Below are 15,298 nucleotides of genomic sequence, written 5' to 3' on the forward strand. Positions count from 1 at the left end.
TGGAGGTTTGTAGAGATGGTTGCTAGAGAAGGACAATATGCTCATCATCCGAAGAGCTCCCCCGCCACCCTTAGTGTTTGCTTAGAATATAAAAGGAATAGTAGAACTTATTGTCTATTGCATAGTGTTTAAATGAGAATAGATGCGTGCACACATATGAACATTTTTTAATTTCTTGAAAGAGTTATTCCTACATCTAAAATAGTAGAACTGCCAGTATTTAGCCTAAATATGTGATCTAATTGTTTGGGAAAACCTAACAAAATTTAGAGCAGATAGTAATCTAGTAAAAGAAAGGCAACAAAAGAGTCAGAGGATTTATTTTGATGTGAGTTGATGTTAGCATTGCCTTTCATTTACTGCAGTAATTATAATGAACCTGAGGCTAGGGTGAGAACTTTCATCCAAATACACATTCAGATGAGGAACTGTGACCTTTCAGAACACTGCGGCTGGTAGATTCAGTAAGAACATAAGTTTGTATCTCTCCTCTCTTTGCCAGCAGAGCAAACATTTAGGATCAATTAACAAAAGATACGCATGAAACCCTTGGGCGAGTTTACTCAGCAGTTCCTTTAAACATACCCATGATAAGAGCAAACATTAAAATGCTGATAACTCATCAAAACCCATGTTTTGTTTTAGTGCCAAGATCATTAGGTCAATTTGCGCCTCAACAGCAATTATTGTATTCACTTAGCCAACTTGGAGGTGGGGCTCCTCAAATTGTTTTATTTACTCTCAGTAAATACTTATGATTTAGGTAAAGGACTGGAGGTGACAGCTGACAGTATTGAGAGGCAACTAGAGATTGGTGGAGAGGCTCCCATCAAAATGCCTGGAAAATAACCTTTCTTTTATTACCCACTGGAAAATATCCAGAGAAAAACCAGCAGTTGGATGACATACTGAGTTGAATCAATGTGATAATTTCCGCCCAGCCGGGCGTGGCTCAGCAGTTGAGCATTGACCTAGGATCCAGGAGTTCTGGTTCGATTCCTGGTCAGGGCACATGCCCAGGTTTTGGGCTGCAGCCCATCAATGACTCTCTCATCATTGATGTTTCTATCTCTCCCTCTCCCTTCCTCTCTCTGAAATCAATAAAGATATATCTTTAAAAATGTGATAATTTCCTTCCCTTTTTACTACCAGTCTAAGCACAGTGCAAGACATTGTGTTCATTTATTGTTTTGTTTTTTCCCCCCTGAAGTTTAACATCATATTGATCCTTCAGTTTGTACTTACTTTATGGTGGACTTAGACATTATTTCTCATTTGTCTGACTTTTTAAAAGGTGTTTAAAAGAGGATTTATCATGTGCAAGTGGAAAAGTAAGCTTTTCTTAAAAAAATGTTTTTCTTGATTTCAGAGAGAGAGAGAAAAGGAAAGGGAGAGGAGGGAGAGGGAGAGGGGGAGGGGAAGGGGGAGGGGGAGGGAGAAACAGAGATGTGAGAGAGAAACATCAGTTGGCACCAAACCTGCAACCTGGGCATATGCCCTGACCAGGAATTGAACTGGCAATCTTTTGGTGCACAGGACAACGTTCAACCAACTGAGCCACTCCTGCCCAAGCAAAAAAGAAGTTTCTCAAGTGCTTTGAGTACCACAAGCCAGGACACTACGAGCTAGGATGGAGTTAAGATGGACACGGTCCTCAAACCTGCTGTACTCAAACCTGCTGACTCAAAGAGCTTATTAAACATATTGATGTGATGCTGATGTATTTAGGGGTAAGTACACTGATATCTGTCATTTATTTTAAAATATGGCAAAAAAAGAAAGAAAAGAGAGAGGGTGAGGTATGTGATAAAGCAGGTATAATAATATGTTTGGATGTACATGTGCTCACCATAAAATTCTTTTAATTTTTCTTCATGTTTGGAACTTTTCATAATAAAATATTGGGAAAATATTTTTTAAATATACTATTTTCAATAAAAAGAGAAATGATGGAGCTCATAGAGGAATGAATACAGTTGAAGAATGAATGAGTAAATGGTAAACTTAGATTCAGAAACTGAAAACTAACCAACTAACCAATAGGAAAGAACAAAGAATTGGAAAATATAAAATTATGAAATATCTGGGATGGTAGTAAGTATGAGAAATCCCAGAAAGATAGATAAATGAAAATTGAGAATAGGATATATTTGAAAAAATAAAGGGGATTAAAACAAAACAAAACACAACCCTTCCATCCTTCCCTGTCAATGACATCTGAATTGTTGGGGATGAGCCCCAGCACTGGGATTTTTAGTTTCCCTGGTGGCTTTAATGTGCACCAGGGCTGAGAACTGCTGGCTGGGAGACCGATGTACTTTAGAACCAAACAGCCATGGGACTATAGAAATGCCATGATTTTAATGACTGCCTGGGTTTTCTTTAGGTTCTAAAAAATTGGCTTTTACCTAGTGGTAGTATCTCAAGGAGAGAAAAACAAATATTTAATCATTAATTAGTAGACTATTTTCTGACCAAATCCTTATGCTATTGCAAGTCAATAAAACTGAACTTCACATACCTATAACTCAGTTAAGAATTTTTGGATGAAATCAAAAACTTCCCTTACCTTTTTGGTTTTTTTGTTGGGTTTCAGTTAATGCAGTGTAGTGACCATAACTTTCTTCTGTCATATGTAAGTAAATATTTAAAGAAACCTTACAGTGACTAACATTTATATTTTCATTTTTCAGTTAAATAAACTGAGACAAGGAATTTATTTAAGTGCAAGGGATTCATGATGAAATTGAGAGCTGGCAGACGTCTTAAGATTCTCTGAGATGCCAGTAGTTTAGTTTAATTCTATTAAAATACATTTGTAAAACACCTTTGTCAAGTAATGGGCTGACTGTGAAACATTTCAATTGCTTCCCTCAAAGAAATTATCAGAGTTCTTTTGTGGAGCAGAGAGGCATAAAAAAAAAAAAAAAAAAAAAAAAAATTTACAATCCAATGTGCTAAGTGCAACACCAGAGATGTGGATGGACAGATTCTTTGGAGTTTAGACTCTAGATTCTAGAGGATTAAGTCTACACTGATCACAGCCAGTGAATTAAGGGCTATATTTTGTTATTTCTAGAAGCTGATTTCATCTGGACTAGACATGGATTGATTCCACTGCAGATGAAATCAACATTCCAGGGCCCATCCTAAATTTAGTTTTAATCCAATGTTGACAATCTTTTTGTAAAGTCAGATAATAAATATTTTAAGCCTCATACGATGCACTTGGTTTTTGTCACATATTCTTTTTGCTTTTTTATTTTTTTATGACCCTTGAAAAATGTAAAAACCCATTCATGGCCCTTGGGTCATACAAAAGTGGGAGTGGGCTAGAATTGTCTGAGCAATAGAGTTGTTCTGTTCTTTTTTTTGGGGGGGGGGTACAGTGAACTTTATTGATGGTGCAGGGCAAGGTAGGGCTCCCTAAGCCCCCTCCCCTTCTTTAGGGGGTCTGGGATGGAAACTGTGGAGGTCAGGAGATTGTGTGTTGGGGGGTCGATTTGGGGCAAGTACTTCCCAGCAGCTGAGGGCCTCTCTTCCTCTCGCTGGGGCTGGTGGTCCAGGGGGCTCTCACTCCTTGGAGGCCATGTGGACCTTAAGGTCCACCACCCTGTTGCTGTAGCCAAATTCATTGTCATACCAGGAAACGAGCTTGACAAAGTGGTCATTGAGGGCAATGCCAGCCCCAGCATCAAAGGTGGAGGAGTGGGTGTCACTGTTAAAGTCGCAGGAGACAACCTGATCCTCAGTATAGCCCAGGATGCCCTTGAGGGGGCCCTCTGATGCCTGCTTCACTACCTTCTTGATGTCATCGTATTTGGCAGCTTTCTCCAGGCGGCATGTCAGATCCACAACTGACATGTTGGGGGTGGGGACATGGAAGGCCATGCCAGTGAGCTTCCCGTTCAGCTCAGGGATGACCTTGCCCACAGCCTTGGTAGCTCCAGTAGAAGCAAGGATAGTGTTCTGGGCAGCCCCTCAGCCATCATGCCACAGCTTCCCAGAGGGACCATCCACAGTCTTCTGGGTGGCAGTGATGGCATGGACTGTGGTCATGAGTCCCTCCACAATGCCGAAGTTGTCATGGATGACCTTGGCCAGAGGGGCCAAGCAGTTGGTGGTGCAGGAGGCATTGCTGACAATCTTGAGGTAGTTGTCATACTTGTCATGGTTCACACCCATCACAAACATAGGGGCATCCGCAGAAGGGGCAGAAATGATGACCCTCTTGGCTCCACCCTTCAAGTGAGCCCCAGCCTTCTCCATGGTAGTGAAGACGCTGGTGGACTCCACAACATACTCAGCACCAGCATCACCCCATTTGATGTTGGCGGGATCTCGCTCCTGGAAGATGGAGATGGACTTTCCATTGATGACAGGCTTCCCATTCTCAGCCTTGACTGTGCCTTTGAACTTGCCATGAGTAGAGTCATACTGGAACATGTAGACCATGTAGTTGAGGTCAATGAAGGGGTCATTGATGGCGACAATATCCACTTTGCCAGAGTTAAAAGCAGCCCTGGTGACCAGGTGCCCAATACGGCCAAATCTGTTCACTCCGACCTTCACCATCGTGTCACTGGGTTGCGGCTGGTACTGCGCGGGAAGACGCGGCTGTCTGATGAACAGGAGGAGCAGAGAGCCAAGTTGTTCTGTTCTTGAATGAATCTTAAATCCACTCCACACTGCTCTCTAAATCTTAGGGATGTCCTAGAACCATCAGAAGAGATCTCAGAGAGGAACATCATTCTTAGTTAACCAAAACTCATTGTGTTGCACTGTGTTACTGTTCTCATTGGCTGCCCTTTGTGGGAGGATGGTACGTGCCCACACCTGCCGTGTGGCTCACAGTGCTCCACCCTTGGGTGAGTGTACTTCACCACACCTGGATGGCGGGCTTGGCCACCTGGCCTGCTCCTATAAAGCATGAGTGGGAATATGATATGCCTCTTCCTGGTAGAAAATGAAGACCATCCTATGGATCGGACATTGGTTTCTCCTTTTTCCTCGAGATCAACACGACCTAGGTGGGCTTGATCCCAGAATGAAGACGCACAGAGCAGTTACAACCAACTCTCAATCGACCTGTAAAATAAGCAAGAATAAAACCTTTGTTCTTAGAAGCCCATGACATTTTTTCTTTGGTAAAAGTACATTATTGAAGAAAGCTGTCTAGTACACAAAGGCATCTGCGTCCCCACTGAAGCTATTTCCGTCTAGTCTGTCCTTCTGAGCTGAGCAGGCATGGATCAAAAGAATGGAGTATATTTTAATGCACAAATAAACTTTAAGTATATATAATTCTCACATTTCTTATTTGGCCTACAAAGTTAGTTCGTTTTAGAGAAGAAGTAAATCCTACCATAGATTGCTTAGAGTTCTAAACAAGAACATTTGTAAATGTAGAATGAGCAGGCATGTATATCAAGTTAATGTTGTCAGAAGAGCTGATTACCCAGGAAACCCAGAGAACAGTAAACTCAACAAAACAATCACTGTAAACATGATTTGTATTTATGAAGAATGCGTAGCTAAAAGTGAAATGGCAACACTGCAACTATTTCTATATAATGGTTGATAAATAATAAGCATAGTTTTAATCATTAGACCAAATGCTTAAACCCCTCTGCTGTGCTGAGCCTGTTGAATTTCAGAGCATCAGTTGCTCACAAATTACTAGCATAATTTAGTACAGATGCTATGATCTGCATCTTTGGATTCCACTGACAACTCAGGATTTTGTCCCTGCCAGTTTATGAAGAGACAAGATGAACTTTTAAGGCTGAATATTCTTTTGCAGACTGCTTTTATGTGGGCTAAACATATTTCTTAATAATAATAGCTCACATTTACTGCACAGTTTACATGTGCCTGGTATTAGGCTAAATCCTTCAGATGGCTTCTTCGTCACCCTCAACCTTGGAACAACTCTTTAAAGAAGGTACTATTACTATCCCAGGCTGAAAAATGAGAAAGCTGAGGCTCAGAGATGTGAAACAATCTACCCAAGGCAACATGGCTATTAAATGGCAGAGTCAGAATTTGAATCCAGGATGGTCTGGCCCCAGAGCTCACACTCTAGCCTGGAGGACACCTCCACTGATGTTCTGTGCTCTCTTTGTGGCTGTCAGACCATCAGAACCTTTAAGAGCCAAATGAGATCATGTCTGTGAGAGCCCTTTGAAAAATGTCTAGTGCTGTGCAGATGTAAGGTTTCCAGGTTAACATTTTTTGTAACCCCAAATTATTCAGGGGACATAACAAACAACCACATCGGAGGGTTCAAGTACGGGAGCTCTGTGGGGGTGCCTTGTGGGGTCTCTCCTTGGTACGATGAAATGAGGGGAAGGCCTGTCCAGAAGAAGCATAGAAGCTGGTGACTAAATCCTGACTGACTTTACAATGGAGACGTTGTCTTCTGCCCTCACATCTACTTCCAGAGCGAATTTGTTAACACAACATCTCCTATTTTCTAGGGTAAGCACGGTATGTGGCCTGAAAACCAACCTCTTGAGGCCAGTTCCTTGGACTCCTTACACCTGATTTATTGGATCAAATGTTTCAAGCTGATTTTAAAAATGGAAACGAATCAGGAGGCAGAGGGTTCCTCTGGGATCCGAAACTGGTTTTTGCCCTCTTTTCACAGAAGAGCAAAGTTAGGAGATTTGTGTTTAAATCCCTTCGGTGGACAGAGCTAAGATTTGTGAGTAGGAGGTGAAGGAATAAATGCATTTTCGGGGCTACGGCAGGCGGGGCTCACTGTGCCCTGTTCAGAAGAGCTTTCAGCTGGGCACCTTGGGGTGCAGGTGTAAGTTGACATGTGTCATGTACTAGTGGTCTTCCTAAGTGGGCCCTAAACCCTCGGGCTGGCCTGGAACATGGCTCTGATCTTTCATGGAGTTGGGCGTCTGTGACTTTCACAGGCCCTGGGCTGTACTAGGATGTTTAATTGTGAGAGTTGAGTCAGAAAGGGACAGGAGAGAGCAGGGAGAGGAGTGAAAGGCAGAGAAGGAACACGAAGCTTCACAGGGTTTAGAAGAATGATGAATGTGTTGCCCCAACCATCAGGGAGGAAAAAAATAAAAACCCAAAACCCAGAAACAAAGAAACACAGTGTTGAATCTTTTACCTAAGATTTTTGTCATTTAATTTTCACCTTCAAGGAATAGAATCATATAAATACAAGTCAACTGCAGCTCTTATAAAAATCACTAGGCCTCAGTCAGAAGAGAATCCGAAATTTCTCCATAACCATTTAATCATTTGAGACATAGAGAAATCCACGGGCAGTTCCTTATACCTTTTAAGAGGAGCTGTCACTAAATATATGCTGCCTCCTTATTTTGAAGAATAAACCTTAAAAAATTTAGGTCCTAGTCTATCTTTTAAAGTTTAGGGAGTCCATACTGGTACTCAATTTAGAAGTTAAATTTTTTTTTTTTAATTCTAAGGTTTTAGAATAGATTCTAATTCTGATTTAATACCTGCTTCGATACATTTCCAATTCTTTCACTTTTATTATTTGAAGACTTAACCTTGTTGAGATACTATGTATTCTGTGCCTCCTTTGGGGCAGGAGCATTTCAGTTCATTGTTTCTTCCTCCTGTTTTCCCAGGAAAGCCAGCGTGTTTTCAACACGGGCTTGTTTGAAACGCACGTCATCCACGGGGTTGTAATGAGGCAACGAACCAGCTCGCACAAGTTTGCCAGACCTGGGAGGAGACACAAACATCCTATTAAGTTCACGGAAAAGGCAGAACGAGAGCTGCGGACTTGACTTCATCGGTTTTACTTTTGTTGGGCCCCTGAGGCTGTTTCAGACGATAAGAGTTGGCTTCTAAGGTAAAAATTACAGTCACTGCCTCTATAAAAACACTGCCTCTACTTACTTGTATCACCCACGCTTTTGAAAACTGGCAGCGGGGGAGAAACTTCAGTCATTCTCTAGAATCATGCCCTAGATGGAGGGAGGTTTAGCCCAGCGGTGGGAGGGAAAGGCTTCATCAGCCCAACAGAAGGGCCGGTCTGCGCTCCGAGTGACTGTTAGGGGCTAAGAGAGAGCGAACATCAGAGACATATTTTTTCATCCATACGTATACCATACCTGAATCTAGGGGAACATGGTGATGAGACTGCTCTGTTCTGATCCCTGGCAGTTTGAGATAACAAAATGAAATGAATCTCCTGCGGTGTTCTGGCCGAGTCTAGAGAGCCACATCTAGGAACCTGGTAGGGATTCCTGTATCGGATGGGGTTTGGGCTAGATAACGCTTCTTGCCTTGAGATTTGATGAATTCCATCCAGGGCCTGCCTTCCGTCCCAGGCGTCTACAGAACTGTGTTCGTATATAGGAAGCACATTTCCTGATGTCCCTCATCCCCACCCGTGTGCTTCTGCAAACCATAATAAGCTCTAAATAAAATGTGGTTAATGAATCGGAGCTAATGTAAAAACCAATGGCCTGAAATCCAGGGCTTTCTTGCTTTTACTAGTAGAACATTTGTTGCCTTTCTGAAAACTGCATCCACCTTGGTGGTTTAAACCCAAACAAGTGACTCTGAAGAAGTGTTTCTTAAGTAGGAGAGGAGAACAAGCTAGGATAGAGGTAGCACATCTAACCCAACGCCCAAATTAGAAGCATTTGGGGGGATGCTTTGTGCAACGTTAGTGGCCATGAGCAGTGACATTTGCAAATACTCAGAGGGCTTCCAAAAGGCGTATGTTTATCATTTGAAAAAAATCTGTCACGCATAGAAAGATTTCTCTCTTTCTGCCTTTTTCTTTGTCTCCCTCTCAGTATGAAGCTACAGAGTTTGCATGTCAATGTGCATGGAGCACTGAGGATGTGGGCTACAGTGCCATCTGAACACCTCCCCTCCCCCATCAGCATGGAGGCCTCTTTCTTTCATCACAGAAGAGGGCCCTCTGCATGATTGGCAGGGCATCCGAGGGCCATAATAAGTCTCAGCAAGATCTTCCCACCTCTGCTAGACTCCAACTCCTCCCCTACTCCCTTTCTGGGAAATTCCTTTGGCACAGCTCTTCAAGGTGAGTAGCTGGGCTGGGACAGTGGAGGGGGAAGTCTGGGAGTGACCTCTGTTCCTCTTTCAGTTGGAAACTGCATCTGAAACTTGAGCCAGGAGGTGCTTGTCATAATACCTACTGCAGCTGGGGGTTACTGTTATAACCTAGAAGGCAGAAAAAAAAAAAAAAAAAAGCAATGGGAAAAGAAATCCTTGATATAAAGCCATGTAAATCATGGAGCAAGGAGCCTGAGTACCCAGCTGCATCTAACCATGTCCCTTTTCTGAGATCGCCATGGAGTTTGATCTGACAGTCATGCAGATGATCCCGAAGATCCAGGAAATGAGCTCACGGGCAGTGCTGTCCAGTGGAGCTTCCTGCGATGATGGAAATGTTCCATATCTGCGATGCGTTGATGGTAGGGACTGGTCATGTGGCTACTGAGCACTTGGAATGTGGCTAGTGTGACTGAGGAACAGAATTTCTAATTTTAATTAATTTAAATAGCCACAGGTGATTAATGGCTACAGTATTGAGACAGTACAGGTCTAGAGCTGTGTTGTGGGACAGAATTTTATGCAATGATGGCAATGCTGTATATTTCTTCTGGCCCATATGGTGGCCACTAGCCATACGCGACTATTAAGCCCTTGAAATGTGGCCAGTGTGACTGAGAAACTGAAATTTTAGTTTCATTTGCTTTTAATGAGTTTACATTTAAATTTGGAAGGCCACACGTGGTTGGTGGCTACAGTTGGTATTGGGCAGCTGAGTTTGAAGGCCTCTGTGTTCGGTGCGGTGCGGTCCGCGGCTCTCCCTGCCCCTCGGTGATGTGCACCGCTCCTCACGGGGTTGGAGAAAACTACTTGTTAGCAGCCCATCCCTTTCCCAGTTCTTCAGGATTCTCCAGGCTCCTGCTTCCGCTCACTGTTTGTGTTAACGGAAGTTTTATTCATCCCTTTTACCCTTCCTTTCACCTCCAAGTCTATAAATTTACTTGCGGTCAAACAACTGAAGGAGCGCTCTGCTTCCGTCGGATTCCTCCTGTGTCCATGACGCTGATTCATATCCCTACAAACACCACTGGGAAAGAGAAACTGAATCACCCTGAGACTACACATGGTTAATTCCTGGCTGACCTGTCCCCATCAGTGATACTGTTAGAAATCACGAGAAAAAGAAATCTGAAGGACACTCTTTTGGTCACCTTCTAGCCTCATTGCTTCATTTTATAGTTGAAAAAACTATGGCATCGGGGGTTAAAATAGCCTTCCCAAGGTCACATAGGCGCACAGGTGTTAGCAAAACCAGAACCAGGTGTTGGGACTCCCATCCAGTGCTTTTATTTATTTTTTCCATCATATCTCACTGCCTCCCCAGAGGTGCCAAACTCCGGCGGAATAAGCTGTATGTACACTAACATTATGCCCCTGCGTGACTGTAGTAATATCGCTGAAAGCACTATGTAATTTCAAGAGGCCAGGTTTCTAAAGGGTCCCCCCATTGTGTGCCATTCCCTCAGGGCTGCAGGAGGAGGCCCTATTCAGGGCTGCAGGAGGAGGCCCTGTTGCGTAACTGCCGCCAGCTCGGCCACGCTCATTGCCCCTTTGTATTGTCTGTGGCTGCTTACCTACTACAATAGCAGATTATATGGCCTCCTGGCCTACAAAACCTATAATATTTACCACCTAGCCCTTCAGAGAAAACATTTGCTGACTCCTGATGTAACTTGCAATGTGGTAATAAAGGATATTTGTTTTTTATTGCTGCTTTACAAATTATTGCAAATCCAGTGGTTCAGAACAACACAGTAGATGGTCTTACAGTTCTGGAAGTCAGAAGTCTGAAAACAGGTGTCCCTTGGCTCAGGTCAAGGCGTGAGAGGGCGGTGTCACTCCTGGCGGCTCTAAGGGAGGGTCCGGTCCTTTGCTTTGTCCGACTTCCAGAGGCCGCCTCCATTCCTGGCTTGTGGCTGCTTCCTCCGTCTCCAAAGACCGCAGGGAACATCCTCAAATCTCTCTCGCTCTCTGCTTCTCTCATCATTTATTCTTCTCTGACTCTGGCTCTCCTGCCTCCCTCTTTCATTTATAAAGACGATCATGAAGACAGGGGCCCACACAGCTAGTCCAGGATAATCCCCTCATCTCAAAGTCAGCTTATCACCACCGTAGTTTGATCTCCCTTATTTTGATTTACCTTTGTCACGTAATATAGCATATTCCCAGGTTATCCTGAGTAGGATGTGGTCCAGATTCTGCCCATCGCATGAAGACCGCTGTGGCACAGAGCCTCCCGGGGGCCTGGTGTTTGTCGTGGGTGCCGCTGTGATTTGAAGAACTTCAGTGCTGGTCTGTCAGGCCCTCACTTTATGTCCTGGGGCAGGTCGGTTAGGTTTCAGCTTAGAGTCCTCACTACCACAGTGGAGACAGTAATAGCTGATTCATACCGTTGTTTGCGGGTAACGTTCCTTGCATGTGCCCTGGCATGTAATAGCGCAGTACTCAGTAGAAGTCACTTCCCCGTCTTTCCTAGGCCGTGTGGCTGCTCCCCTCGCATGACTCTCTCTGTGACAATGTTGCCTGGCACTGGGAGCCTGCCTCCCTCTCCTACAGAGAAGGCATTTCATGGCTCCTTTGCATTCTTACCCCCAATAGCAACAAGAATCTAGTGGGACAGTGTTAGATTTTTATTATTATATAGCCTTTTATTATATTTATAATAGTATTATTACTTTTCTGTTCTTTTAACAATAACCTCTGGGTCATGATTTAACAAATTGTACAAACACATCACCTAACTTTATGCTGCGGCTTTGCGGATGTTCCCCATGGCGGTCCGTCCTGTGGCCGCTTTGACTTAATGGCATCAACATCTCCAGCTGCAGGGGTGCTCCCCTGTCCTGCTTTGCTGTCAGGAGCAAAGGCCCGAGCCCACTCATTCATCCCACTCAGGACACCTGGGGCAGGGAGAACACATCGTGGAGGAAGGGACTGAGCTCAGATCGTCCTCTAACAGGCTCTCCCAGGAAGTTGATGTATTTGCTTTATGGGCAAGGGTCTAGGCACAGAGACCCACCGCTATGAGGCCTTCAGGATGGAAACTCATGGTAGGTGAGAGGGAAAATGGAACAAGTAGGCGAACTGCAAGGAAACCGCCAAGTTCAATGGCTTTCACACTGTCTCACTCTCAGGGTTCTGAACAGAGTGCCGCCCAGCACCCACGCGATCTGGGGTGACACTCACGTCCCCTGACAAACTGGCTGCATGGAGGAGAAGCTCCCCTAGAGTGGAGCCGTCCCGGGCCCTGGAGTAGCTGGGCGGCTCTGCGCTGAGGGGGCCACGGAGCCGAAGCTAGGAGGAGAGAGTGCTGCTGTTGCTCTGTCAGTCGCACACCAAGTCCTTGACCTTATGAATGAGAGGGGAAGACATTCCAAGCTGCTGGGGACACTGGCTACCATTTACTTTCAGTCACTCTAAGTGCTTTGCATTCACTGACTCGTGTAACCCTCCCCATGCTCCTAGAAAGAAGGTACCATTGCTGATATTTCCATCGGGCAGAGAGAAGTTGAGTAACTTGCCCAGGACACGCTAGTAGGAGATAGATTTTGAAACCAGGCGAGGAGCCCCAGACGCTGTTCGAGGGAGCCCCTGAGCGGCTGGAGGTCCTGAGTGTCTTCTCCCTTCACCGTCTCTCCCCCAGGGTGGGAGGAGGTCCTAAAAGAGTAAGGCAGTCTTGCCAATGGAGGGAGCAGAAGAAGCGAGGGTGAGATCCAGAATTTTCTGGCATGCTATGAATTAAAACCATAAACCCAAGTTAGTGCTATTCTTTTCATTTCTTCCAGATTTCCCTCTTCTTTGTTATCATTCTTCCCTATCAGTTTCTTTCCATTCTTATTTGAAAGTTGTAGAGAGGGCAAGTTTGTCTTTCTCAGCATTCTTTGCCTTGACAATGGACCCCTGTCAGCCCTTTCATTCTGCTCCCTCCTTATCTTTCTCATAGAAATTTAAATTCCATATTAGCCCCTGACCTTATGCTGTGTCAATCCTTTTAAGAAGGAACAGGAAAGCAAGATACAACTCGATTCAAACACCCGGCTTCTTGGCTTTGTACCAGCAGGATCTGCCATATGTGTACAGAGAGTGCATCTTGCTGGAAGCATGTTTTACCTCTGAGCTCCAGAGCACCCACAAAATGCTGAGGCAAAATTTAAAGGGGCTGCCACCTACATGCACTGAGATTATCAAAAGTGCAAACTGGTATGCCCACTGTTATGAATGGGTGGGCCTGAGGCCTTGTGAGGTAAGGATAGTGTGTTAAGTTTGACTGAAATGCATTTTTTTAAGCTCAGCTCATGCACACATTTTGATTTACAGAGGCATTTATGAAACTAGATGATCGGTTTCCACAATTTGTGTTCTGTAGATTAATGCAGAGAGAGAGAAAAAGAGAATCAGGAAGTAGAGAGTGATACAATGTATCCCAGAATACTAGTGAAAAAGAAATGTGGAATCATGACATTGAAGAAAACAAAAAAATTTACAAAAACATTAAAAACAATAATTTGGTAGAAAGGTATTAGCAATGTGCCCCTTTGATGGGTAAATGTGCAGACTAGAAAGAGAGAACTAGTTGCTGCTGAATCCCTTAGGGAGTAGTTCTTTCAACGTTTAATAACTATTTATTGAGCATCTACTAAGTGCTTGCAGGCTCTAAGTGCCAGTGATAAAGTGGCAAACAAAGCAGGGTCTTCTTATAAATTTTGCATTTTAGTGCAAGAGCCAATACAATATGTGAGGTGTTGATATATACAGGCTAAAGAAACAAAGAGGGGTGAGAAGAAGAGTTCTATTTTATGAAGAATGGTAGAAGACGGCCTGCCTGATAAGTGACATTGAGTTGGGACCAGAAGGAAGCCAAATATCTGGCTGTGCAGATAGTTGGGGCAAAGTGCATTCCAGGTAGAGGCACAGCAGGAGCAAAGGCCCTGAGATACAAGAATACTCGGAGGTGTTCAAAAACAGGCAAGCGAGCAAAGAGGAGAGGAGAGGACCGTGAGGCAGGGGTGAGTGGAGGCTGCGTAGTGCCTGGTGAGCCATCTAAGGACTTTGGGTTTTACTCTGCGGTGAAGGCAGTGAGTGGTTTGGAACAAAGGAGTGGCACGATCTGGCTTAGATTTTAGAAGGATCACTTTTGCTCTATGTGGAGCCAGGACTTTGGGGAGGGAAAAACTGTGCAGCTATGAAAACTCCCTTCCAGATCTGCAAAATGTCAATGAGAGTAACTGTTTCAAATATTTTTATGGAAGACTTTATCCAGATAAAAGAAACAAGACGTTTGGCATGATCTTTAAATGACCCAAGGGGAGGGGGGAGTACTGGGCAAATATAAACAACATTGCATTCAAGAGGTGAAGTTGAGACATGCTTTCAGTCCAGTGTGTGCAATAGCCAAGTCATCACAGCACAATCAAAGCCAGCTGGGTCCACGGAAGATGACTCCATATCCTGTTGATGATCTGCTTGGCACAGTGTGGATGGGAGCCAATGAGGACGGGAGGCATGGAGGCCTTGTGACTGCTGCCAACCTTTGTTCAAAGCCAGCGAAAACTTCAGATTCAGTTCAACTCTTCTGCAGCTAGCAAGGGGGAAAGGACTTAAAGGGAAGGTGCTGAGGCTGCCATAATAAATGTTATGTGGGCATTCAGTGTCCCACTGGAACCATTTTTGAGCAGTTTCCATGAAAAACAAAACAAAACTGGTAGGTCTATGCTGGTAATGCTGGCTAGCTCTTAGTCAGCATTCACTCTATGCTGGGTACTGTGCTAAACTTATCATTTTCATGACCTTATTAATTTAAGTTTTCACTACAGCTCAATGTGGAAGGTGCTATTTTTATTTTAGCAGTGGGAACTCAAGTTTAGGGACTTTCGTAAGAGCTGGGATCCAAAGCCAGAGAATCAGAATCCTGTCTGTACATTGAACAATCACACACAGTCGCTGATTGTTACTTGCCAGTATCTCGCCTGAAGAATTGCCTAAATGGTGGCAGGGTTTATTCTTAATTGGCTTCTCTTTAATAGATGTTGGCATACATTTGGCATCAGTATATCTGCCCACTTCCAGTGCAGGAAAAAAAATAGTAACAAGGTATTAGACTAGTGTGAGAAAATGCATATAACCATACGCAAGCCCTATTTTTAGCAAACCTAGTTACATGAAACAATAGACTTACAAAATAGGCACTGGAAGGGCATGTTTTTAGCATAAAATT

The 15,298-nt window shown here is 44.0% G+C and overlaps 1 pseudogene across 2 annotated transcripts in view; it reads right to left on the bottom strand.

Annotated features, from left to right (window-relative positions):
* Window positions 1-3,274: 3,274 nt before the first annotated feature.
* The window catches only part of LOC308554327 (glyceraldehyde-3-phosphate dehydrogenase pseudogene), a 78,318-nt pseudogene continuing 66,294 nt past the window's right edge, over window positions 3,275-15,298 (bottom strand). The window contains exons 2-3 of one of the 2 annotated variants that reach the window (XR_014000601.1): window positions 7,488-7,716; window positions 3,275-5,088 (exon numbers count right to left, since the gene is read on the bottom strand). The product of XR_014000601.1 is annotated as a glyceraldehyde-3-phosphate dehydrogenase pseudogene (transcript). Of the gene's footprint in view, window positions 5,089-7,487; window positions 7,717-7,893; window positions 8,001-15,298 lie in introns of those variants that run through there. The other variant, XR_014000602.1, reaches the window with a different exon arrangement.

Source organism: Miniopterus schreibersii (genome assembly GCF_964146895.1).
Source record: "Miniopterus schreibersii genome assembly, chromosome: 3".
Taxonomy (NCBI): Eukaryota; Metazoa; Chordata; class Mammalia; order Chiroptera; family Miniopteridae; genus Miniopterus; species Miniopterus schreibersii.